The sequence below is a fragment of the Desmodus rotundus genome, chromosome 9 (genome assembly GCF_022682495.2).
Source record: "Desmodus rotundus isolate HL8 chromosome 9, HLdesRot8A.1, whole genome shotgun sequence".
NCBI classification, from domain to species: Eukaryota; Metazoa; Chordata; class Mammalia; order Chiroptera; family Phyllostomidae; genus Desmodus; species Desmodus rotundus.
Window position 1 is genome coordinate 20,228,832 of NC_071395.1, and position 26,051 is coordinate 20,254,882.

The 26,051-nt window shown below is 46.8% G+C and overlaps 1 protein-coding gene and 1 non-coding gene across 9 annotated transcripts in view; both read left to right on the top strand.

Annotated features, from left to right (window-relative positions):
• Positions 1 to 26,051, top strand: part of TRIM2 (tripartite motif containing 2) — a 122,284-nt gene that overhangs the window by 35,156 nt on the left and 61,077 nt on the right. The window contains exon 1 of one of the 8 annotated variants that reach the window (XM_024568857.3): positions 5,138 to 5,671. The exons of 5 other annotated variants lie outside the window; for them this stretch is intronic. The gene's annotated coding sequence lies outside the window, so the exon portion shown is untranslated. Of the gene's footprint in view, positions 1 to 5,137; positions 5,672 to 5,949; positions 7,628 to 26,051 lie in introns of those variants that run through there. 2 more of the 8 variants (XM_024568858.4, XM_053912035.2) reach the window with 2 other exon arrangements.
• On the top strand, positions 13,538 to 13,741 carry LOC112312727 (small nucleolar RNA SNORA73 family). Its single transcript, XR_002975616.2, has one exon. It is a non-coding gene; the product is annotated as a small nucleolar RNA SNORA73 family (small nucleolar RNA).

The window sequence follows — 26,051 nt, forward strand, 5'->3', positions numbered from 1 at the left end:
AGTGAGTTACTCATCCGGGGAGCTTAAGCTTCACAGGTACAGGAGCAAAGAGGTGGGATAAGAAAATGCACAAAACCAAGCAGACCCAAAGCACCGAGCACTGGCAGCCACCAAGCCTAATTCTCCAGAAAACTCTGCCAGGAAATGCTTGGCATCGGACTCATGATGCCCCAATAATACTGTTTATCTCCTCTCTGCATCTGGAGAACTTTCTCCATGAAGCTTTACCTTTTCCCACCACCGCACAGACTCCCAGAGATTTATTCCCCGAAGAATTCCATTCTTCCGGTCACAAACTGAACACCATAGATTTGCCCCGCAACCAGCTGTCAGGCCCTACTCCTCCAAACGTGGACATTAAGGGAAAAGTTTAAAATCAAGGACTGCATAAATGTTATTTTAGAATAAAAAATAAAGAAATAGGGCACAAGATCCAATTCAATTTAACATGTACTTACTGTGCTCCAGGTTTTTACAAAGCTTTTTCCTAGGCATTGAGGATGATACAAAGATTAAATAGGACGCTGATCTCATCCATAAGATTTCCTGGCACTATAACAGGAAAGGGAGGAGTGGAGTGGGAGGAGCCTAGAGAGAGGGAGGACACTGCACAGGAGGGTCGGGGCTGGACGGAGGTGGGAAATAGGTGGGAGGGCTGCTAGTAGCTAGGTCGTAATTGCATTAGTGGTGGCCATCGATACTTTGGGTCTGCACCCAGGAAATGTAAGCTGTGGGTGAATTCCAATAGAATAGGAAACACTTCAGGAAAAAATTTCTAAGGCAATGTTGGATAGAAGATGTGTCGTGAGACATGTTGCTATAGGAAAATAAAATGAAAAAGGCTCGTATTTAACAGGATCCAGTGTATCTCGACTGTTCCTAGCTATGACGACAGAAACTACTCTCCTTGGTTTGAGCAGAGAAGGAATTTATTAAAGATGGCCATGACACCATCAAGAGATTGGTAGAACCACCTACCGATGTGAGAAGGTATTTTCAAATCACATCTGATAAGGGACTTGTATCTAGAATGCAAAAGTTCGACAATAAAACATTAATTTCAAAGATAATTAGCCCTGGCTGATGTGGACTGAGCACTGGCCTATGAACCAAAATGTCACTGGTTCCATTCCCAGTCAGGGCACAAGCCTGGATTGAGGGCCAGGCTCCCTGTAGGGGGCGTGCAAGAGGCAACTGGTTGATGTTTCTCTCCCTCCCTTTCTCCCACCCTTCCCTTCTCTCTGAAAATAAATAAAATCTTTTTTAAAAAAGACAATTAAACATGGGCAAAGAATGATGGTTGCACAACAATGTGAATGTACTTAATACCACTAAACTATACACTTAAAATGGTGAAAATGGTAAACTTTGTGTTATGAATATTTAACCACAATTAAAAAAATATGTTTTTAAAAAATAAGTGAAGGATTTCAAGAGATATATCTTCAAAGAAAATACACAAATGGCCAAGACGCACATGAAATTTGTGCAGCATTGTTAGTCGTTAGGGAGATGCAAATCAAAACCACAATGAAATAGCACTTCACACCCCCTGGGAAGTTAGAGCCCTCAGGCCTTGCTGGTGGAAGTTCCAACTGACGTGACCACTTTGGAAAACGGCCGGCAGTTCCTCCAAGTGCTCGATATAGAATCACCGCATGAACCAGCTGGTCTCCTCCTACGTGTATGACAAAGAGAAATGAAAGTGTAACTGTACACAAGTGTTCAGAGCATTGTTCACACTAACCAGAAATGGAAACAGTCCACACTCCCGTCAGCTGAGGACAAACTGCGGCCTATCCACACAGTGGAATACTAGGCTGCAGTGAAAACAAGTGAAGTGCTGACACGTGCTCCAGCGCGGGCGAGCCGTAGAACAAGTGCTGAGTGAAAGAGACCAGACACAAAGCCCACACTGTGTGATCTTATTCATATGAAATGTCCCAAATAAGCAAACCCATGGAGACAGAAAGTGGGTCAGTGGTGGTTGCTGCAGGCTGAGGGGAGGAAGGAATTCGGAGTGACTGCTAGTGTGAATGAGTTTCTTTTTGGGGATGATGAGAATGTTCTGGAGCCCCGACTGGTGTGGCTCAGTGGGTTGCGTGTTATCCTGCAAACTGAAAGATCACCACTTTAATTCCCGGTCAGGGCACATGCCTGGGTTGTGGGCCAGGTCCCTGTTTGGGGGCACACAGGGGGCAGGCAATCAATGTTTCTTTCCCTCTCTTTCTCCCTCCTTTCTCTAAAAACTGAAAAATAAAAGAGGTTCTAGAATAAGATAGTGGTAATGGTTGTGCAACATTGTGAATATCCTAAAACCCACTGAATTGTACACTTTTTTTTACTTTTCTCACCTGTGAGGTCTTTTTAATTTTTTTATTGTTGTTCAATTACAGTTGTCCCCATTTTCCCCCCATTACTCTCCCCTGCCCTCCCCTCCCCCACACTCAATCCTGCCCCCCCCCATTATCCTTGTCTATGGGTCCTAATTTATTCATGTTCCTTGACGTGACCCTTCCCCTTCCTCCCACCTCTGTCCTCCTTCCCCCTCCTTTCTGGTCACTGTCAGTTTGTTCTTTATTTCCATGTCTCTGGTTCTATTTTGCTCACTGAATTGTACACTTTCAATGAATGGATTTTGTAGTATGTGAATTCTATCTCAATAAAGTTGTTACTTTTTTTTTTTTTTTAAAGAGTAGTAAGTGGCTCAGGGAATCTCTAAGAAATCCAGGGAATCAGGCTTGGTGGCTACTTGGCTGAGAACAATGCCTGTATTATACCACCAGGTGGGTCCAGGTTGAGCCCTAGTACTGCTCCTACAGACACAGGCAAACACACCTTTGGACAGCTGCTAGGACCTTTGCCCCTGCTAGCCCTGAGGGTTACCTCACTCCACCAGGTTCTACTTCCTCACAGGAAACAACTTCTCTAGAGTCTGCTTTCTCATCTTGTTTTACACAAACTGAAGTCTAGTGTCTCTCTACCTGATGCCAGAGGCCTAGGTCAGAGTTTCAAACTGCAGGGGAGGCCGAGAAAGCAGGTGGTGGCCTGGGAGGCAAGACCCAAACAAATGTCCACTATACCATATCTCTCTTGATGGGTTTGCCTGGACAGTGGTTTTAATTAAAATGTTCAAGTTAAGCAAGCCCTTTGAAATTCATCTACAAGTCCGACCATGTGGTCCGATGACTGTTACATTGCCAAAGGCAATGGGCAGTTCCTAGCTTTATCTTGCCTGACTTTTTGAAACATTGGCAAAGTTAATCACTCCTTTCTAACCAGTTTTCTCCCCGTTCCCATCTAGAGCTGTTCTCTCTGCCCACTGAAAGCTGGTATTTCTCCTCATCTCCATATGCAGTCCTGCTCTTAGTAACTGAGTCCACATGGTCTGAATGTTATGGGTTGAATTGTGTCCCTCCCCCTTCAAATGCATACGTTGAAGTCTTGAAGTCGCAAGCCCCACTACCTTACATGGAGATAGGGTAATTTCCAAAGAGGAGATGGAAATAAGGCAGATGTGATTAGTTAAAATGAGATTATACTAGAGTAGGGTGGGCCCCTAACTCAATGTGACTGGGGTCCTTATAGAAAGGGGACATTTGAACACAGATACACAGGGAGAAGGCCATGTGAAGATTGGGGTTATGTTGCCACAAGCCAAGGAGTGGCCAGAAGCTAGGAGAGTGTTCTGGAACAGAGCTCTTCCCAGCAGCAGTCAGAGGGAGAACATTCCTGTTGACACATTGAATTTGGATTCCCAGTCTCCAGAACTGTGAGCAAATAAATTCCTGTTGTTTAAGCTGCTTCACTTAAGCTGTGGCACTGTTTAGGACAGCTCTAGCAAACTAAGTGAATTTTTCTCTACTCCTGTATTTCCTTTCCACTTACAAGTGGACAACCGCCTAATTGTATAGCTAGCCCATAATGCTATACAATCCAAGCAGCTGTCTGGCCTGCTGGCACATTTGCATTTGGATAACCCGCAAAAAACACAGGCTCAACTTGTCTAAACTCAGGCCATCATATCTCTGGTCCTACCTGCTCTTCCTCCTCCTTTATTCTCTCTTGGTGAGTGGTACCCTCCATCCACGGTGTTGCCCCACATCAGCACCTGGGTGTTAGCTACAACTCTACTCTGTGGCTTGTTACCATCACGTGGCTTGTTACTAAAGGTTCTACCTCTCCCACATCTTTGGAGCCTTTCCTGTCCATCCCAGGGCAGGCTGTCTTCCTTCCATTTGCCTTCCACAGTCATCTTTCTACAACACAATCTAATCAAGTCACTCATCAGCTTAAAATCCTTCAGAGGGTCCCCACAGCTTCCAAACAAAGGTCAGAGCTTAGCAGATGAGACCTCTGTGGTCTGACTCCTTGCCACCTTCCATAAACTCATCTCTCACCTTTGCTCCTTGCTTTCTGCAGCCATTCAGAGGCTCAGATCTTCCCTCCGCCCACTTCTCTCTCTTCATCCAACCTGATGCCTGCTCAGGCTTCAGAACAAATGCAGCGTCTCCTGGGAAGCCTTTCTTGATTTCCAGCATGATTTAAAACCTGCTTCTATGTTCTTATAACCCTCTGGGCACACACTCTACCACAGCAATTTCACAATGCATTACAATTGTCGGTCCCTCCATCTTACCACCCTGCCCCAAAAGTAAGGCACTTGAGAGTAAATACTTTAGGCTCAGTCTAGTGCCTGGCACATAGGAGACACTCATAAGTGTGGAAGGAAGGAAGGAAGGAAGGAAGGGAGGGAGGAAGGGAGGGAGGGAGGAAGGGAGGGAGGGAGGCAGGCTCCCTACCCCAACCTATTTTAGAGTAAAAAATAAGACCCTGAGAGATAGTGATATGTCATCATTTTCAGTGATGGTTGTGTTGTAGTTGACTTATTTGTGAGAATGAGGTGAAGCAGAGATTTCGTCCTCTCTCACATCCAGGAGTTGTGATTGCTTTCAATAATGCACCGTCCTGTAATGAAGGCTGGCTCATTTCAGCTCTCTGGGCTCCTTCAAACTCCAGTCACTTCCCCTGAAGGGACAGAGTTTGCATGTGTGTTTACAGGCCAGGCCAGCAGGACACGTGCGGAGCAGACCTGCACGGTGAGCCAAGCCCCTTTTTTCCTGCTCCCTAGGGCTGCGATTGGCCCTTCCCGGAGGCTGGCCTCAGGAGCCTTTAGTCATCGCGCTGGGAAATCTTTGTGGGAATGGGCACCGGTTTGCGTGTTGTTTTCCTGCTTTGTGGGGGATTAGCTGCCGGCCTGCTCGGGAATGCTGCGAGGCAGAGCTGGGCAACACGTAATCCAGGATTTGCCTCTGCCGCTCGGCATATGGAAAACAGATGTCTCTGCTTGGGCCTGAGCGCAGAATGGGAATGAGGAGCCAGAGGGCGTTTTGGAACAGAGGACTCGGAGATAAGGCCCTGCGACTTCCAGCCTGGAGGCGGCGTTTCCTCCGTTGGTCTGGTGTCACTACTCCAGTTTAGCGCTCCGAACGGCTGGGGATAAAGCAGCGTCACCTACAGATACCACGGGACAGCACGATCACGGCGGCAGGGAGGAGCGGCGCCAGCGCCTCGGTCCTCTGCCCGGGTTGTGAGCCAGCACACCAGCCCTGGCGGGGGGGCACAGCGGCGCGGAGGCAGGGTCCCGGGTCGCCCCCTCGCGGGTCTCGCAGTAAGTCAGGGATTCTGCGGTGGTGCTGGCCGAGCTGGCGGCTGCCACCGGTAGGCCTGGTCTTGCCCCCTTAGAACCTCCCGTGGGGCAAGGTCTGGGGAGGGGGTGAGGTGTGCGGGAAGCTTGCAAGCCATCCACTTCCTGATCCCAGCTGGGGGTGGAGGCCAGTCCGGCCCGCGCCCGCAGGGACAGTGGCGGCTGCAGGCGCTGTCCTCCTGTCCGCTGGGGCAGGGGGGGGGGGGGGGGGGGGGGCGGGGCGCGGAACTGCTAAACCTCGACTTTGCCTCGCTCCCCGGCTGGGGCAGTGGAGGTCTCCTGGGGGGGTGGGAACCATTTGCCATTCCTTAAATAGTGTATGCGCAAAGCTTTGGAAGTAAAGCTTTTAATGTCATTTTGCACCAAGGGACAAAAAAGAAAAGGTATTCGGCAATCTTAAAGTCATAGCTTTAATAACTTTTGAGAACTGGGTTTCTTTATCCACTCCATCCCTCGAACCCCTTCTCTTAAATTTTGGCCATTTCCCCGAAACTACTCAAATAGATTTCCATCCTATTAGCCTCGGCTCTTACCCTTTGCCCGAGTTCATACAACTGTTCTGGCTTATGTGAGGGGGGAGTATTGATTTTTGAGGCTTCTCAGGGCTCTTTTTGACTGATATGTTCTGAAAAATACATGCCCCGTGTTGAAAACTTCGTGCTGCTAACAAATCAGGTAAAAGGCTGGGGGTGGGGAGGGAGGTTTGTTGTCTGACATGCCTGTCTGATTCCAAGCGTTTTGGGAACGCCCACTTTGTTCCCCTCTGTAATCTGACCCCAGACCCCAGAAAGCCACTGGTTCTTTTTTTACCCCTTCCCTCCCCCAAGAAATCATCAGCCCTAATTTGTGAAACAGAAACAGCTTTAGATTCAACTGGTTTTTAAATAGTTAATTTTAAAGCACTTCGAATTCCAGGCATCCAAAGATTAGGTTCGCCCTTAGAGTGGGTTAGGTCAGCTGGTGGTTCTGTGGCAGTATGCACACGGTTTGCAGCCTATGTCCTTCTAAAAATGGAGATTAAGTTTTACATCTGTGTTTTAAGAGTATAGTTATAGGTATTGTTGCGTGACAACTTGCATTTCTGGGTTTCTCTTCCAGGGTGCGTAGGAGGAGGTATTGTGTCAGGTTTGGCTTCCCAGTGGCACTTGACCTCTAGTCTCAGATTTCCACTTGACTTCACCCTTGGCAGACCTAGTACCTGCCCTTCAGCTGTAAGAAACAAAGGAGCAGGAAGGATTCAGAACACTTTGACTACCACAACCTTACCCAAAGACACCAAGCATTTAACTGAATTCTTTATGGCACACATTACGTTATGTTTCCTCCCTCTTCAAATTTAGGTACACCTAGCAATGAAGGGTCAACAAAAACCATAAAAACAGAAAGCTCCACCTCCCTCCTCCCTTAGGGTAAATATGGTTTTGGTAGAGTCGGGTTAGGCCACGTACTCTAATGAAGCATCTCCTCAGTGAGATAATTCTGGACTGGGTGCAGAAGGGTTAACAGCCGATCTCCTCACTCACCCACATATTTGCATATTTTTTTCCCTGTAGCCTCCCTGTTCTTTCTACCCTTTTCTATATTATCCCATGTAGGTACAAAACCATGACTTTATCCGGGATCGTGGAATCCAGGATACTACCTTTCAGTGTCAAGGTTTGTTTGGGTGACAGTGTCCCCCTTATCTAGTCTCAGAAACTTTTTTTCCAAACCCTGCTTTTATTTTCCTGGAAAAATCTTTGTTTATTAAATCCTCCATTGGAAAGTCCATTGTATCTTTCAGATTAAATGTGGCACCTACATCTTGAATTATTTTTCTTGCATCATCATTTGAATGTTGACTGGCATGGTTTCCTGATTGGTCAGCTTGTTATTTCTGCTTCGTATTGAAACATGAGTGGAAGGATCTTTTCATAAGATGTGAGTGTAAATGGGTTAGGGAGTCTCCTTGAAAATTAACAGCACATGCTCTGACCTTTTCTCTGGTCTGCCCTTGGGTCGAATTCTGTCCTGTGAATTTTTGTCCACTAACTAACTTGGAAAGAAACTGGATATTTACCTTGGGGCTCATGAGTGATCTATTTATTTGGCCTTTTCTGACCTGTAGTAACTCACCACTACTTCAAATGCTGCCTGGTTCAAATGTACTTGTTTACTGGAGATAACCCAGTTGGGTAATGCAGCAATGTGCTAGGAACCTTTGAAAATGACACCTGGAGCCCCGGCTGGTGTAGCTCAGTGAATTGAGCGCAGGCCTGTGAGGGTTGCAGGTTCAATTCCCCATTGGGGCACATGCCTGGGTTGCAGGCCAGGTCCCCGGGGTCAGGGCATGTGAGAGGCAACCACACACTGATGTTTCTCTCCTTCTCTTTCTCCCTCCCTTCCCTTCTCTCTAAAAATAAATAAATAAAATCTTAAAAGAAGAAAGAAAGAAAATACCACTTGGAAATCCTGAAATCTGGGGAGCAAACACTTTTCAGAATTTTCCTCCTCTCTTACCACTCCACTGCCTGGTTTACACCCATTCCATCATGGATTACTGATTCCCAAAAGGCAGTTTTAGCTTGATTTGTACAGGCTCTAAAGGTTTATGTTGGAAGATGCTTTTGATGCTGCTGCTAATGATGCAGATCTGAACAATGACAGTTTTCCATTTGGGTTTCATGTGAAAATATATTCCAGGGTGTCTGTTTGAGAAGCCTTTCTAAGATTATCTTAAAAGTCTTGAGTCAAGGCTGAATTATGATTATACTCTATCACCACCATTATTTTGTAGGCTCTTATGTGTTAGATCTTAAGTCTGACTTCCTAGTTGGCAGGTCTGCAAGAGTCCCTGCAAGTCATCTGTGAGTTTAGTTTAGTATTTTCTCTGGAAGAGAATGGTCTTTGATAGGGATAATATGTGGTCAGAACTAGAAGGATTGTCAAGTAGAAGCTTCGAGATAAATAGGTAAAGGGGAAGTGGAGGGAGGGAGTAAATCTAAGGGCACTGAGGCACTGTTTACTGGCCACTCAGCTTTTATACATATATTTTTAGAGTTTCGTAGAAATTCAATCTCAGAAACGGAGCTTCAGGTGGCGAATATTTTGTCTACTAATGCTGGTTCCTTTCTATTTTTTTTTGCATATCCTACCTTTGACTCTCATCTTAATCCTTGAACAGATATATCTTCACCCTGGAATTTCCAGGATGCTCTTCGTTTTCATAACATACTGGATGTCTAGATGAAATCATGTAGGCAGAAGGGCTGGCCAGGGAGATGCGGATGTGCCCTTGAGTCCAACAAAACCGGTGCCTGTCAGCATCTTTATTAATTTATGACGGTTTAAAGGTGCTCAAATAGGAGCTGTGGCTGCAGGTTCACTTCTGCCTTAACTGCAGGGAAATGAATGAAGCTAGGAGTGCAGGCTTTTGGAACCTGAGCCATTTGTGGAAGTATGCTGGAGGCAATTGCAGTTCTGGGAGGTGATTAGCCTTTTAAATCACCATCTCCTTATTGTACATATATTCCAGGTTTCAGAATGCCTGCTGGTGAAGGATGTCTTTTTTAGTTTCAATGTAGCCATTGCTTTCAACCAAAATATCCAGAGAGGTGTCAAGTCTTGCTGACCTGCTTATTTGCCGTTAGGACCAGGACTAGAATTTCGGGACTCCCATTGCTGATCCTCAGAGATGATAGTTTCAAGGACCAGGAAGCAAACAGAGTGAAGTCTCTCAGTGTAAGACTCCTGAAAAGAGAGATTTGGCATAAGACCCCAAATGTGAAAGATGAGGTAGACGCAGTTGTGTTTGACTGTGTCCAATCAGGTAGAAGAAAGGAAAGATGTATATCAAGCTGAGTCTGCCAGCCAACAGGATTTATTGAACAAATATTATGTGTCAACCCCCTGCTTTATGACTGAAAATACAACAGTGTAAAAGGCAGAGCATAAGCCTTGAAGGCATTTTCGAGCCTGGGTGGTACCTTCAGACATTAGTGAGCATCCTTCATCCACCTGTTCACTGTCAAGGGCCATGGTAGGACCCTCTTCCCTAGTCCAGCTACACCTGCTTCCCAAGGAAATCGAGATGGTCCATTGACCTGAGCTTTCCTTCTATTGGTAGCGGAAGGTGTGTTCTTGGCTCTTTCAATATGACCTGGGCAAAGTTGTATTTCTACCTAAACCCAAAACCCCTATTTGGTAATTGGCTTTATTCCTATAATGCTGCTCAACACTAAGTGGACCAGCATCAAACTGACTGGAGGGTAAATGATAGATATCCTTGAGCTTCGCCTTAATTAAGAGGATGAGATCAGGTCTCCTTAATCATGAAAATAGCCTCTTAGACTAAACAAAGGACTCTCTTTTGCTGACTACATGCAATTTATTTAAATTAGTGTTGCACATTCAACAATGGTGTCAACGCTATGGTATAAAAGCTCCAAACAGGGAGAGTTTCCTTGTCTTTCAGTTAGGGATAAAAAAGGCATTAGCCACGTTGAATGGGATTTGCATCTTCTTAGCTTGCCTGTATCTCTTCAACTAGATACAATGGGAGTGGGCCCATCTATCTTATTTGCTGGGAAACCTGCCTTAGTTATGATTCTGCTGGGAATTAAAATAGTGAACTAGAAGCAAAGGAGGGGGAAGGGAAAGGGAGGAACTTGCAGGATACTCAAAAGGAGGGAAGCTTGGAGTCAGTTCTGACACCCCCACTTTTTTTTTTGTAATTCAAGATTAACTGTACAGTTTGCCTTAGCTGCACACAGGCTATCTCAGTGGGTAGTAATCTCCTTGGTGTTGGTGAGTGAATCATCTCCTTGCAGATTTGGGACAGCTGGCTCCTGTTTATTGTTCAGCATATATCCAGGGCTGCTTCTACTAACCCCATGCATTGGATTCTGCTTATTTAAAAGGCAAAATAATGGCCATATTAGTGAAAGGAGGAGATTATAAAAATGAACCTCTCATGAAATGTAAGCCCATATTGTGGATTCCCCCCTTATTTAGCGTGGCCAATCAGAAGTCGCCCAAGCAAAGTGGATAAAAAATTACTCACAGGGGCTGAATGTTTGCTTCTTGATTGCTGCAGAAAACAAATGGCCAAGACTTGATGTCTTTCTCTTCTAAATCTGAGCCAATATGAAGCCACTGATCAAACTAAAATGTAACAACTAGTTAGAGAATGTGGTCTCCAGTTCCTACTACCAGTAAAAAGAATTCTTTTTTACAAAGTCATTTGCATTTTAGAGAAGCAGTGTCTCATCCCTCTGTTGTGCCACCCACTCTACAACATAAGCCCTAAATGATAGATGCTCTCCTTTGCTCCAGGTCACATGGAAGCCACACAGTCCTGTTGTACAAAGAAGTGATGTGACAGGGTGTCATTGCTTAGAGGAAGGATGAGCAGAAGCTGACTACAATCTTTTTGTCTTTTCCTCTATTTTCAGCCATTAAGTAGTAATTACCCTTTGAGGGTCCTTTATCCCCTTCCTCCTCAAATGTCTCAGTTGAGAAACTTGAGGTACAAAGAAATTAATACCTGAAGGCTAAACTGCACTCAAAGCTGCCAAAACAACATCCACCAAGACAACAGGAAAAGATCTAGGAGCTTGAAAAGGAAAGGTGTGGGGGTGAAGGGTTTGGGGGGGCCTGTGCAAAGTGCTCCTTTTTCTCATGAGATTTGCTCTAATAGCTCCACTTCAGCTATAGATCCCACAGAAGAAGGTGTGTTTTATTCATTTTTAACACAATTTCATTAAAAGAAAGCATATTGGATTTCTCTGGGATTTCCTCTACAAGGATTTTACTTGTCCACCTACATTGTTAAGCAAAGTTTCTGAATCTTTTTTGTTCATTTTGTTCCTGAATCTTCAATAAGCATCTCTTACAGATCAAATTCATACTACTTTCTAAAAAGCCTTTACAATATCAACAATGGGAAATAATTAAGAATTTGCTTTGAAGAGTTAAAGCAGTTTCTGTAATGAAAGGAAGACAGATTTGTTGGGTTATGAAATTCTGAATTCCATCTGCATGGGAGCTGGTTTTTATTTATAATGTGGCACAAAATATTCTTGGCATGTTGGGCTTATGGCGCACAGGATGCTCCATGCTAGAGCTAAATCTCGATTGAACTAACTAGATTTCTTTTCCTGGATTTTTTCCCCTAAACCATCACCTCCTCATCCAGTCCTTTGGATAAATGCATTCACCGAAGTGCTGCCAGATCTCTCTCTATGAGTAGTTTGGTCTTCTGTCTTCATTATTCAGCACTTCCCTCCAGCTGGTATCTGCGGATGGTGGTCAAGGGAAACTGGAGCTTAACCTGAAGACCAGAGGGACCGGGTCATTCCGGGTGGAGAAGCCCAGGACTCCTGCTTGTGTCTTAGATCTGTTTTTCCGTTCCGAGAAATTCAGGGCCTAGCTTTCTAAATTTTATACATACTGACTGCTACAATAATTACACTCAACATGCATGCTGTATTTGGTGTCTGCAGCCTTAAAACAATCACTTGATTCACTCAAAATCATTGGCCAGGGTATAAAGTTTGTGAAACAAATACCAAAGGTGAGGTAAAAGAAAAAAGTTAATGTAATTCCTTAATTTTTAAAAAAATATTTTAGTATTTATTTTTAGAGGATGGGAAGGGAGGGAGAAAGAGAGGGAGAGAAACATTGAAGAGTGAGATATATTGACTAATTACCTCTTGCACGCCCCCAACTGGGGACCTGGCCTGCAACCCAGACATGTGCCCTGACCCAGAATTGAACCTACAACTCTTCAGTTCACAGGCAAGTACTCAATCCACTGAGCCACACCAGCCAGGGCTAATTGAACCCCTTTAAAGTAAAAACATTTAAATTAAGATGAAAAGTCTAAATTCATATGGCTGGTTTTGCAGGGGAAATTTGGTGGTTTGTAGATGTGAGTGTTGACTCTGTACCACTCAAGCTCGTCCTCATTGGAAATGGGAGTGAGGGTTTGGCTCTTTCTTAATTCAGTATGCTCAAGGGATGAACCACACTGAGATTCTAAAGTGACAGAGGCTGACTTGCCTTTTGTATCGCAGGCATATTGGATCAATTCTCGGTTAGCTTTCAGTCTTAAACCCAGTAGAACTCAATTACGGAAGAAAACCTAAAATAAACTCTTGACTTAGTCAAAACCTTGTGGATTTTTTGCACCAGAGCTGATTATGTCGGGGACTATCAGTCATTTCTTCCGAGAATCTGGGATACTGCATGCCTTAAGGTAGATTGAGGTGACTGTATGCTGTCCCTCTTTTATTGATGAGATAACCCTGCCGACCCCCCAGGATGTGCTGTGCCATTTTCCCCATTCTTCCTCTCACCCTTTATTAGTCATGAAATGTATTGGCCCCTGTGGCATGAATCCAGATGCACCAGCTCACTGGTTCGAGCCCATAATTTCATCAGCTTAGCAGGTAACTTTGAGCTGAGCTAACTTGGCACTGAGATGACAGTGATGATTTAATCTCACATTTGAGCAAGTCTTTACCTTTAAAAAATCACTTTCAGAAATTATTCCATCGTATCTTCATAATGGCTCTGAGAGGTAAGATGTGAGAGGTAAGACGTGAGGCTCAGAGAAGACCGGTGGCTTCCAGTAACCCAAGAGTTAGAACCCATACCTGGGACATCCTTCTGTCGAAACCAAAATGCTCAATAATACTCGATTTTATGACAAGTGATAAAGTCATGCAAGAATTGTGGGAAGCTCTAGATTTCATTTTAGAGCTTCATGTTTTACTGAGAAAAGAAATCTAGGAAGGTGTCTGGGAAAGTAATTTGCAATAGAGATTAATTATTAAAATTTAACTCTAACCTATGTGGATACCCCGGGAGGTCACTCTCCCCAGGCTCCGTCCAGGTGGCGTAGGGGAGCACAGGGCTCTGCCCTGTGGTGCACAGTCCCGTTCCACAACGTCGGAGAGAAAGCCGGGCCTTGAGTCTGCACCTGCATGTTCCTACATCTTCCCAGAGTCCTTTGGACAGTGACTGAGGAGACAAACCATGCAGGAAACATCTAGAAAAAAAATAATGAAATTTAACCCATGAGGGAACTATGTGAATAAGGCATAATCTAGTGTCATCTAACATGATACAAATGCTAAGTACAAAGATGGTTCAGAGGAGAGGGAGGTGACCACAGGCCAAAAAGTCAGGGGCAGCGTAATTGAGGAAGAGGGGCTACAGTTAGCCCTTAGAGAACGTGCAAGTTTAGATGGAAGAGGGAAGTGAATTGGACGTAATAGGCTGTTGGGAACATCCCGAGAAAAGCTGGAGAGCCATCTTCCAGATGCGGATTAGTGGGGAAACCTACCTGGAAGAGGTCTAGGTAGGGAAGTTGTGGGAATTAAAGTTCAATAGGGAGGATGGGGCCAAATAGGAGAGGACCTTCAGTGCCAGGCAGAGAGACGTGGACTGACACTGAGGAGCTGTAAGGTGTGTAGGCAGCGTTGGTTCCTTCTGAGGGCTGTGAGGGAGAATCTGTTCTGTGCCTCTCCTTGCTTCAGGCATTCCTTGGCTTCTCTATGGGGTTCTCCTTGTGTCTTCCTTCTAGGCATGCCTCTGTGTCCAAATTTCCCCTTTTAATAAGGACCCCCATCATATTGTGTTAAGGCCCACCCTAATGACCTCGTTTTCACTTGATGACCTCTGCGAAGGCCTGTTTCCAGATCAGATCACAGTATGAAGTGCTGGCGCCTCTCAGAAGAGTGAATTCAGGAGAAGCAGCAGAAGTGCCTGTGGGCCCAGGGACAGGAAGTGGTGGTAGGAGGGGCGAGGACTGGAGAGAGAAGGTGGTGATGCAGTGAATTCAAGTTGGGACATGTTGAGCTGAAGACGCTGTGAAACAGCCACGTGGAGATGTCAAGCAGACTGTTGAGTTCACAGTTCTGGGCTCAGAGAAAGGTCTGGGAAGGAAACAAAGATTTGGGCCATAGACCTAGGGAGGAAAAGAAACTATAATAATAAGCATTGACTATTAATGAGACACCGTAATGCTCTCCATGAATTTTCTCTTTAATCCTTCCACCAACCATGTATAACACATGCTGTTATTCCCCCATTTTACAGACTATGGATCTACCTGAGCCACAAGGACATTCAGCAGTAACCCGCCCAGGGTCCCACTGTTAGTAGAGAATCCACACACTTCTACACCCACATCTCCCCACGTGACCATGGCTGTGGCCCACGGCAGAAACACATTTTACGTTGCAGTCCTCTATAGACATATATTTCAAGGAAACAAAAGTTTCATGAGATCACACTTAGCCCTCTATTCTATTCTATTGCCCTCTATTCTGTTCTCTATTCTATTTCATTGTTAAACAGGCTGGTTGCAACCCACAACTTGATGCCCAACCCACTGTTGACACCCACAGTTTTAGAATTACGGTTTAGCACCCTTCTGCCTCCCACACCCGAATTGGGTGGCAGTCGTGGGACTACCAAGACGAGGAGAGATGGAAGTGACATCACAGGCCTTAGGAAGGGACTTTACTGAATCATGCCCCGAGGACTTGTCTGTGGAAACCGTGTAGCTCTTTGTCAGTGAGTCATTTACGGCTGTCACATGAATTTAGGAGGATTGAAGCCATTTCTGTTGCCAAGTTTTTCCTCTGGATGGTACAGGAAAAGATGCAGATGCACTGAACTTTGGAGAATTCTGAAGTTTGTCAGTTCTAAAATAGCTGCGGGATTGCATGGCTGCAGAATTTGGGCACACAGCCCAAGGAATCCAGCCCTGTGCCTGCACTCCACTGTGGTGCGATTCCTGCAGGCGGGAATTGCAATGGGAAGGAATACCTCCAAGGGGGAAGTGATGGGATGCAACATTTCACATCTTACTGAGCAGGAAAGGGTTTTGCTGGTGAGACAACTAGGAATCTACTCCTAACATACATCACAGACCCTGAATGCCCTCATCCTTCCTTCCGCTCATAGGAAGCTGGAAAATGTTCCTTTTCACTTGAATTAACCCATTCTGAGTAGCCCTCTGCCTCCTCGCCATCTCCAGGGTCTCACTGCCTCAGCTAACCCTTCCTTTCCTGTTTGGAGCCATCGTTTCCTCCTTTTCCAGGGCTTCCTTCCTTCCTACTTCTAATACACCTTGGTTTCTTCCCCCAAAGCCCCTCAGCAGGAGTGTGGGGGTGAGGTATCCGTTCTCTGCCTTGGTAGTGGCGGTGGTTACGAGACAGCGCACTTGTCAAAACTCACAGAATTGAACACCAGGAGGAGCGAATACACAAACTATACATAAACTATATATTTTTAAAAACATGACTTTAAAATAAAGGCCCCCACCCTTTTTTTAATCCTATCACCCTGTGGTCATCATCCTCTTCCCTTTCTCCCTCTTTCCCTGACACTTTCTTTTCCCACTGTCTTCATATTGGCTAAAATCACGGCATGGACAGGGTGGTGGGGGGAGGGGGCAGCTCTAGCCAAGCAAGCAAATAGATAAGTCGTTACAAATGGTGACGACTGCAGCTGGACCCGTGGGAACAAAGATCTCTGTGAGGAGCTGACCCCTCTCTCATGAAGACCCAGTGATTTGGCCACTTACCAGGGAGAGGCCACCTCTTTCTCTGGACTTCAGATCTCAGAATGCAGTAATGGCTTGACTGATTCTTGAAAAATCCAGAACTGGCAGAGACAGAATGAATGATGGTGGGAAGAACAGAAGCTGGAGGCCATAGGAAGGCTGGGTAAAGGTCCCAGAATGCTGCTAGGAGAGCACTGGCTGGTGGCATCAGTGGGAAAACAGGAATATAAAATGTTCTTACAATGAATATGCTTCATGGGCAAGTCTAAATTAAGACCAGGTTCTTCCCCTTCTGGGGGCAAACTGACCTGTGTTAATAGCTGTGGAGAAGCAGGATGGCAATTCCACTAGGGCCCATGAGGGAGCACGAAAAAGAAGGGCCCTACATGGCCGCCATCCATGCCAACGATGCAGGTCTTGAGTAAGGCAGGATACTTCCACCCCTTCAGCCTGCTGTCAAATTTGACTAGGTTAAAAGGCTTCACACGCAGTCTGGACAACTGTGAGTGACTTAATGCCCGCTCTTCTGTGTTTGTTTTAGTGTCAGATATTCGTGGTCAAGGTCACCCTGAAGATACACAGCTGCTTCACTGTGCTGAGTTGGTACAGTCTTCAGCCTCCATCTATTATGTCTCATATCTCTTTTTTCTTTCCAGTCCCAGGAGTCTGCCTTCTCTGTGAATCCCCCTCCAACAGGATGTTGTGGTTTATTTTTTCCCTGCCCTTGGCCATGAGGATGGGCCAAGTTTTAACCTTTTACTATCCTCTTCCTTTGGGGTGGGTTCCGGTTCCTCAGCTGTCTTGGGAACTCCTGCTGTTTGCGGATTTGCATGTTTATAAACTCTAAGCCATTAACTCCTTCAGCAGACCAGCTGTGCTATGGGAGCTGTTTGTTACTCCTCAATATAGTATTTTTATTCTCCCTTCGTTCTCACAGGCCAAACCTGTGCCTGTTGTATTCCCAGTCGTTTCTGCTGGGGAGGAGTCTCTGCAGAACTTCTGTCCCCGTCATGTAACGGGCAGCCTGCACAGACCTGGGCTCCCGGGGCTGTGTGTACAGTGAGGGTGGTGGGGCAGACCAGAGGCATGCGTCCAGGCCCGATTCTGCCTCGGCCTTTGCCACTTGCTAGTTGTGTGGCGTGGGGGTGTGGGGAGGAGTCACGTCACCTCCCCAGACCTGTTTCTTTGTCTGTATGATGGGGATCAGACTGGGTGTGGCCACGGAGCTCCAGGTATTCTGGAGAGATGCCTCTGGGACCCTGCAAAAGTGAGAGGTAACCATGTGGACAGGCCCCGCCCCTGGACTAGGACCCGTGCTTTAGAGAAAGTATTATCTCTACAGCTCTTTCCAACTTTAAATGCCTCTGATTCTGTGAAAAAATGAGAGCGTCTTGTGCCTCCCTTCTTCCTGTGACTGGTGGGGAGGCCCTGCCAGGGCAGAGAGCAGGGCGGGGTAGGAGCCTGGCCTGGGGCTGGGGGAGAGAAATAAGCCCCATGGTGGGACTGGGAAGTGATGGAGTTTGTGCCCCTGACTGAGGTCATTTGGTCTGAGACTTGAGATCCACTTGCCAGGGAGGGTGGCTCTTACCCCTTTAGAGATTCAATGCCACAGCATGTGGTGGGGTAAAGATGAAAGAAAACGCCCAGTTCTTTGACCTTGGGCTTGTGCTTCTAGACAGGTAGGGAAGGAGCATCAGGTACAGTTGGGGACATCCTGGCCACGGTTCCCTGCCAGATTCCAGCTCCTCACTTTTTCCTTTCTAAAGAGGTCTCGCTTGCTTTCTTCATCAGACTGCAGTTAAAACAAGGAGGCGATTCTGAAGGGACCCAGCAGGTTATCTATGACTTACCTATGGACACACATCTGTGCCCCGACCATGTTCTTCCCAGAGGAGAGCCCTCCCCCCCCAATTCAGATGGCATTACTGTGACATCCGGCCTGGAGGACCGTTCAACCCTTCAGTCGAGTAGATTCCTCATCCAGTCATGACAGGGGGACATGGGTGGGTGGCACATGAGTTTTTTTAAAGATGTGGCAGAGCAGGTCTGACTCTTGGAGTGGCTTTATAAGAAAGGCTTGGCATTTCCTTTGAGTCTAGGGAAACAAGTTTAATTATTAATTGTTATGTGTCTGGAATATGGCCTTTTAAATAGCATTAGAGAAAGAATTTCTGGCCTTCGAGGAATTTGATATGAACTAGACAGTAAAACTCTTCATAGGTGGCAGTGGAAAGGCGAGCACAAGGCCCTAGATCCACTCACAGATGCTCGAGAAGGTAGGGGGGACGGCAAGGAAGGAAGGGAATTAGGGATTACATGGCATTTCCTGGGGATCTGACTGTTTTATAACAAAATCATTTGCAGTCTGATTTCTATGGCGGTGAGACTCGGCCTGTTTTCTGGCAGGTTTCTCCTGCCTGCTCTCATTTTCTCAGCCTTCTTCGCCCACCACACCTTCTGTCTGCCCTCAGCGTCTGTGTGTAACCCAGGGGTGTGGTGGCCCTGCACGGCGTGGCCTACAGCTGGGCTTCTCTGGGCACAGCACAGAGGAGCGAAGTACACACACAATTCATCCGTGCGCCAGTGGGGACAGACAGTGAGCTTTTGTCCACAAAGTACTGGTGACGTGCATCTAAGGAGCTGACTGCCTTTTCCATTTCTTAACTTGTGCACATGTAAATTGTCGGCATTGTTTACTTACCCTTGCTTGTGCACGAATACATCACAGGCATTGTTTTTCTTGTAGGAAACTTTTATTGTCCTTGGATTAGTGGTTTATAGCCTTGTTAAAGTTAGTGGGGCTTTTGAGTTAATATTCAGACACTGCATTCGGGTATCATGGACCCACCAAGTAGGTTTTTCTTTGAAGCCAAATCCATGAAAGGAAGTGCCAGCCATTTCATTAGGCTTGATCAGGGGTGGGCCGACTACAGCCTGCAGGCCCGATCCCGCCCACTGACCGCTTTGTACAGCCTGTGAGCTAAGAACGGTTTTATGTCTTTTATTTTTATCCTCACCTGAGGACAAGTTTTCATTGCTTTGAGGGGGAGAGAGAGATAGGGAGAGGGAAACATTGATGTGAGAAAGATACACTGATCAGTCACCTCCCGTACAAGCCCTGACCAGGAATCGAACCCAAGACCCTTCTGTTTACAGGATGATGCTCCAACTGAGCCACACCGGCCAGGGCAGTTTTACTTTTTCTAATGCTTGAGAAAAAATTATAATATTCTGTGACATGTGAAATTTCCATAAAATTTCACATTTTAATGTTTATAAGTGCAGTTTTCTGGAGCACAGCTGAAGGGCACTTCCCGGGACACGGGAGGAGGGAGTAGTTCAAACATACGGTGTGGCCAAAAGTCTACACTGTTTCCTCTTGGGCCCCTTACGGAGCAAGTTGCCCCGACCCTAGTCAACAACAGTTGACGTCTTCTGAGTCTCCGTCTGTGCCAGGCACGGTGCTAAGCGCCTGTGAGGCACTATCTTACTTACTCTACACAGTGATCCTATGAAGTGCACTCTTTCATTGCCATTTTACAGATGAGGAAGAGGAGGGTCAGAGAGGGGGTATAATTTCCCCCCAATCACACCGCTGGTCAGCGTCGAAGCTGGGTTTTCCCCATGTTGTCTGATTCCAGGGTCTGGATCATCACCAGCCTCTGAACGCTGTCCCAGTCGGTGGGAGAATATCCATGAGCACCCTGGCGGGGCTGAGGTGGAGGCCACAGATAGAAATTGTTTGTTCGAGTTTTACGTTTGTCTCTCTCATGAGAGTGCACAAGTTCCTTAAGGACGGTGACCAAGGTGGGCCCCAGGGCAATGCCCCGCACACAGGAGAAGCTTGCTGACAGAAGGAAAGAGATGGGGAGTGGTGATAGGCAAGGGAAGAGGGGAAGAAGAGAGATGGGACAAAGGAATAATTATTGAGGAAGAGCTGGGTACCCTCAGCATTATCCCCCAGGCCATGGATGGCTCCACCTGGCACTGAGGTGGCTTACCTCATACCAGGATGTGCCAGTGTGGGCACGGCACGCTGGGCCTGGCAGGTCTCACCTGACCGGTGCACACGCCCCCTCTGCTGTGGCCCAGCTGCTCCTATTCGCCTGTTCCTGTTCCCCTAACATGTGGTGGCACTGTGGCTTCCCTGGCACCCAGCCTGGACACATTGCCAACCCTCGAGGCAGGGAGCTAGGCAAGTCAGTATGTCCTTTGGAGCATGTCCATTCTGGGGAGGATGCGAAAGCGAGGCCTCCTATTCTCACGTCCAGAAACAACGAGTTCCATCACAGGGGAATCTTTGACTCTGGAAGGGTGCCAAAAGAAATCGTTTCTCTTACCTTTCCAAGAAGCCCGCTGATTCTAAAGGTGAGACATTGGCTAGAGAGACTCATTTCCACTGGTTGTTGACCAGCGTGAGGCACAGGCCTCTTACGTCAATGGAAGAAATGTCCAAACATGTAGAGCATTTTTACAACAGTTTATCTGAGCCAAGCTGACAACATATGCCAGGGAGCAAGGTCTCAAATGCCCCCAAGAATGAGTTTTGCAGCTCCTTTTATGCATTTAAAGTTAGAGAGGGGCTGTGAGGAAGACTGGAGAGAGCAAGGCTGGAAGGGATTACAGGATAGTTCGCCACATCATGTGCTCTCCTGAGGGTTAATATCCCCTTGGAGGGACATTGCTCTGGCATTTCAAAGGTGTGTTAACTGAGATGCGCAAGAACAATGGACAGGGCTGACTTAAGACTTTTCACTAAAGAAGTTATAGGCTTGGGGAATGACTACCCACCCTAACCTACCCAATTAGGGATTTATGATCAGATCACCCTGGGAGGTTACTTTCCATAGAACCCCCGTTTTTGGTCCATACTCATAAGAGCAAGGGGCAGATGGGCTTGAACAGCGACCCTCTTCCTTTCTGGAGCTGGCGGGGGACTGGGAGTTGATGTGAGGAAGCACCAAGAGCAACAAAGTAACGCTCCAGCCTCCTACTCTGCTGTGTCAAAGGCAGCTGGGAGATGCCAGCGCTAAGTGGGCAACAAGGCCAAGGGGGAGGCTGGGTCCAGGAGAGTATGATAAAAAGTGTGTAGATGTATCTCTCCTGATTTCTCATGATTCTGCCCACTTTCATTTATTGATTTTATTTGGCATAAGAAAAGAATTAATAGGGAGTAGTGTTTTATTAGTCCATTCATCAAAAAAAGAAAATGTTTATTGAACCCCTGCATGAGCCAGGCTCTGGGAATACAGAAGTGAATCATTAGGCATTCCTAAGGGAACTCATAGATCTTGTGTCGGCAATACTACTAGAAATACTGCTGCTCAGTACATTAGTGACGGTGTGCTCTGTGTCAGTTGCGGAGGTAGGTCCTTTTCATAGACGAAGTCATTTAATTCTCACAATTATCTATGAAGTAGGTATTATCCCCTTTACTCGAAAGATGAGATTGAGGCAGAGAGGTTACCTTACTCACTCGAAGTCATCAGTGGCTGAACCAGGATTCAGACCCGCGCATCCTCTCCACCACTGCTGGCGCAGCTTCTGATTACCCGAACTGGAGACTTGCCGGCATTCGGGCCTCTGGTGCTGAGGCCCTTACACGCTGTGCCGTTTAGTCAGCAGCGCAGCCTTATGAGGCGATATTTTATAAATGCACTTCCAGAGGCAACGAGCAGGCTGAGCACAGAGCACATACAGATGTGTCTCCAGAGCCCATGCCTCGGTTACAGCTGCATGCTGACGTTCACAGTGGGATTGTAACACTGGGTGTGAGAGCCCAGTGTGGCACAGCGCCTTATGTGCTGCTTAGGAAAGTCCTCCCTCCTGATTAGGTGTGTGGGGGGCGGGGGCAGCCTCCTGCAGGTGAGGTCAAGTTCAGCTATTCTCAGATACCCAGGGTATTGCGAGGGAGGGAAAAAAAATTTTCTTTCTACCCTTCTAAGTTCTTCTCGATGGTGTAATAATCAAATTGACAGGACACAGATTAATAGGAGAAAATAACCAAATTTATGATGTATATGTACCTATGAGTGTTCCATAAGATTATGGGACAAGGGCACGTCAGGAACTTAAGGCCTGTGTATGCCTGGTGAGCTAAGGAGAAGGGGGTGGGGGGTGTTTCGGTTTGGGACCTCAAAGTGGAGGAAGTCAGTTCACATGGAAATGGAAAGCAAAGGTTTGGTAAATAAATGTTTTCTCGGTCGTCTTTAACAATAGGACACAGAGAGGACTTTGACCCAAAGGGCCTTGCTAGTTCCTCCCTATCTACCACACACTAAAGATTAAACTCTCCTTTTCTAAGTTGTTCGCTCCTTTCCTGGAGCCAGTCTTCTATCTAAATTCTTTTAGGCAGTTAGGGGGAAGGTCAAAGGTTTTTCCCCAGTCTCTTGTTTCTTAAAAATAACCAATTTAAAATAATCAATATCCCAACAAGGCATATTTTGGGGTGGCAAACTCTGCTACCCCCCTCCCCCCAGCCCTCTACCAAAGTGTCGGGACCCCAACGTTAGTACCATCCTGTAGTACTAGGTTAAAGCCCTGAGCTCAAGTCCTCGGTAGAGTCAGGCACGCAGAGAGAGAAGGTCCCACCTTAGCTCCGGGGCACCGTGGTCAGGTCAGCTCGGAGGTGGAAGGCAGGAGAGCCGCGGTCCCAGGAGAAGAGAACGGGCCACAGTGGGAGCACCCGCGCTGGCGGACTGCCAGGCCAGGACGCTCTCCCCTCCCTCCCTTGGCACTCCCATCGCCACCATTTGAATCAGGTATTTTACAGAGTGGTCGCGTTTCGCGGTGGGAAATCAGGGTAGAAAAGGAAACATGGGGTGGGGAGTGTGGGGCAGAGGGGAAGGGTTTCATGATATTGTATAAACCGAGCATCGCACGCACATCTCCTGTCCATGAGGCGCCAGCTTTTCTTTAGCAGGAGGAGACCTTGGCTCCCTGGGGGAGGAGCCTGTTGCCATAGAAACCACCGCCCTGCCCGCGGAGCTGGGGAATGCTCTCGCACTCTGCAGGGCCTGGGAAGCAGGGCTCTCTGAGATTGGCCCGTATCTATGCTGTTGGAGTCCAGGCCCAGAAGTGGGATTATTTGGTCAACAGATACAAACGTTTGTAAGGTTCTCCCTGAACTGCATGTTGGTTGAAAAATAATCCATTTCACGGGGACAGAAAGGAAGGAACATAGGGGAGAGGATGTCAGCGTCTAGCAGGGCACTGTCAGCGATGCACCCGTATCAGCCAACTCCTGGTTCCTAGTGGCCGTCAGTCCGGGCTCGGCCCTAGCTGCTCAGATCTGGTTTCCGCGTGCACCAGGTCAGACACCGCGGGTAAATTTGCTTATAGAATCCCTAACTCACTCCCAAGCTGGTAGTCAGAACCGCTGCACTGACGACTTAGAGTAAACCGCTGAAGCAAGCAGTCACCTGGCACCGCCTCGCATGTAATTGCCAAAATGAGAAGTGCGATCGTGAAACTGCGGAGAGAAACTTGATACCTGCGTTTTCCTCAGGGTGGACGCCAGTGCACTGGGAGTCCGGAGTTTGGACTGGGAGGCTACCTTCAAGCATACTCAGGACAAACAGAGACAGCTTTGAATTAGTTGGATCAAACCAAACGAGCATTTTTTTGACTTGCTTTTGCTTTTTATTTTTCATCAGAGCCAGAAAAGAATTAAAAAGGGGTAGCATGCTGTATCAGCAGATGGCAGGGCCTTGTATTTTTGCTTCAGTCTTCTCTGTGAAGGACATCCTCCGACTGAGAAAGGGCTTCTGAGGGCTAATGAGAAGGAGTCACACCAGGGCTGGCCAGCAGCACAGGGTTTGAGCTGCCGGTCAGACACAGGCAGCTTCGATCTAATAAGACAGTTAGTAAGTATTGGCAAAGGAGACAAAGCAGGAGATACAGTACCTTCATCTCGTCAGGAGGCCCAGAAGCTTCCTTTGCTCCTCTCCTGCTTGGGGTATGTACCAGGGATGAGAGCCAAGGAGCGTGAAGGTCACCTTGACACACAGAACGCTTAGCCCCTCTCTCCTGCCAGTCACCTCACGGCTCCACTAATGCACACTGTAAGTGAAGCAGACATAGCATTCCCCATTTATCTTAACTGCTGTTTTCAAGGGGACAGTGCTGTGGGAAAACCAGGTCATTCTCATGTGAGCCTACCTCAGCCCAGGCCTCATGTTGACCTTTCTCCCACGGTAGGTGTTGTGGGTTGAATCGTGTTTCCTAAAATCATGTCGAAGTCCCAAATCCCAGCACCTATGAATGAGACCTTATTTGGAGATAGGGTCTTGTAGATGTAGTCAAGTTCAGGTGAGGTCATACTCTATGAGAGTGGGCCCTAATCCAACATGACAGGTGTCCTTACAAGAGGAAAAAACAGACACAGGGAGAGGAGTGCCAGGTAGAGACACACAGGGAGAAGAGAGCCGTGTACCCATGGAGGTAGATGTACCTACTAGTCAAGCAATGCCTGGGGTGACCAGAGACTAGAAGAGGCAAGGAAGGGTCTTCCCCTGGAGACTTAAGAGGGAGCTCGCCACCTTGATTTTTGTATTACTAGCCTCCAGGAGTGTAAGAGAATAAATTTCTGGAGCTATAAGCCACCCCACTCTGCAGTACTTTGTTACAGCAACCCTAGGAAACAAATATGGGAGGTAAAAATAGAAAAAACATTTGCTCTAAATAAATTTTAAGCCTCCTGGCTTCAACAAGTGACATTGCAGGTTTTTGAAAGAGCATATAATTGCCAAATCACAGACCCTGATTTTTATGAGATCTTAGGGAAAAGGTAAAATTTCTTAAAGACTGGAGCTAGGGAAAGACACTTTGCATTTACAAAGATCAAATTGTAAGCTAAGGAACTCTATCAAGCATAATTTTATAGAAGAATATGAATGGGATGGTTTACAAGTACCTAGGAAAGAAAGCGTTCTGGGTTTCATAGGAATAAATTATACTAGGCCTACTGTGAATTCCCTTTTTGATAGAGTTATTAGACATGAGTTTTAGTTACCTGTCAGTATGCTTCAATGTGACGAAAGTGCCAAGAAAGGGAAAGTGAACTCAGAAGTCATTAGTGAAAGTAGACGGCCTAGATCAAGGAAAGTGATCACCTTGCTTTACTCTGTGCTGAGCAGATCCCACCTGGGTTTTGTTGACAGGTTTTTGGGCAGAGCCCTGTAGGAAATACACAGGCAACCTAGAGGGGATGCTAAGAGACTGAGCAGAAGGAGTCAGGGGTGCTTGATCTGAGTCGCTTCTACTGCGAACACTGTGCCTGTCTGGGAAGGGCTATCCTGACACCTGAGACCCAACCAGTGTGGCTGTGACTGGTAGGCAGGGAACTCTGGCCCCATGAGTGATTTTGAGAGGTTCTGTTTGTTTCTTATTTTAGTATCATCAGTGCCTAGAACATCATCTGACACATAATCATTTGTGAAATGTAGAATATTAAATGGTAATCCTAGGCTCAGGCCAGCTCTGGTGTGAGTTCTTGGGTTGCAACTGGGCCAGCTGGTTTCCTGGTTAATCCATTTCTGTCCACGTCACCCCACTAGGTTAAGGCCAGCTCAGACCTTCTCTTTTCCCGAGGAAAAGATGACAGGGAAGATTCTTTCTGCTTCATCACCGTTATTTTCAAATAATCCTCTTTGGTGTAGGATCTTGATGCAGACACCGGCCAACAGTGTCCGTGGCACTATGGATGAGATGAGACATTCACGCAGACTACAGAAATCCTGTGGAGGAAAAGGGGTGACACGGCTGCTCTCTCAGTGAAAGAGAGGG